The sequence below is a fragment of the Notothenia rossii genome, assembly GCF_949606895.1.
Source record: "Notothenia rossii genome assembly, chromosome: 2".
NCBI classification, from domain to species: Eukaryota; Metazoa; Chordata; class Actinopteri; order Perciformes; family Nototheniidae; genus Notothenia; species Notothenia rossii.
In genome coordinates, this window is record NC_136904.1 from 12,059,577 (window position 1) to 12,060,424 (window position 848).

Genomic DNA, 848 nt, shown 5'->3' on the forward strand with positions numbered 1-848 from the left:
AGAAGCACCAACACTGAACACAGGAGGAGACAAGACTAAATACACAGAAGGGTAATCACAGGACAAGAAACAACTGGGCAGGGGAGGAGAAACACAAGGACCACAGGTGAACACAATCAGAAAACTAGACACACCAGGGAAACTAATGACAAGAGGAAAAACACAGGGAAAAGGACCAGACAATAACCCAGAAGAAAACATGACATGGAAAACAGCAAAAACACCCAAACCTACAAAACTTCAACCGTGACATGAACCCAGGAGCGTGACATAACCCCCCCCCCCCTCAAGGGACGGATTCCAGAAGTCCCAAAAAACAAAGTCCAGCAGGGTGGGTGGAGGGGGTCCAAAGTGGGGAACTCGGGCGGACGGCCCGGGGGCAAGGCAGAGACCATGGATGGGGTCTCGTGCGGACGGCCCGGGGGCAAGGCAGAGTTCAAAGAGGGGAACTCGGGCGGACGGCCCGAGGGTAAGGTAGAGAGCATGGATGGGGTCTCGGGCGGACGGCCCGGGGGCAAGACAGAGTTCGAGGCGGGGGTCTCGGGCGGACAGCCCGGGGGCAAGACAGATTTCGAGGCGGGGGTCTCGGGCGGACGGCCCGGGGGCAAGGCAGAGTTCAAGGAGGGGCGAAGATCACAGCGGGCGAACTCAGGGGACCGGGCTCGAGGGCGAAGACCGGACAGCTCCGGAGGCCGGGCAGGAGTCGGTGTCGGCAAGATCCCCCACGGAAGAGGACACAGGGCCGGCAGGACCCCCGTTAGGAGAGCAGTCGGCGGAACCTCCAACGGGACAAGACATGGAGTTGGCAGGACCCCCGGCAGAAGAGTAGTCTGCGGGACCTCCAACGG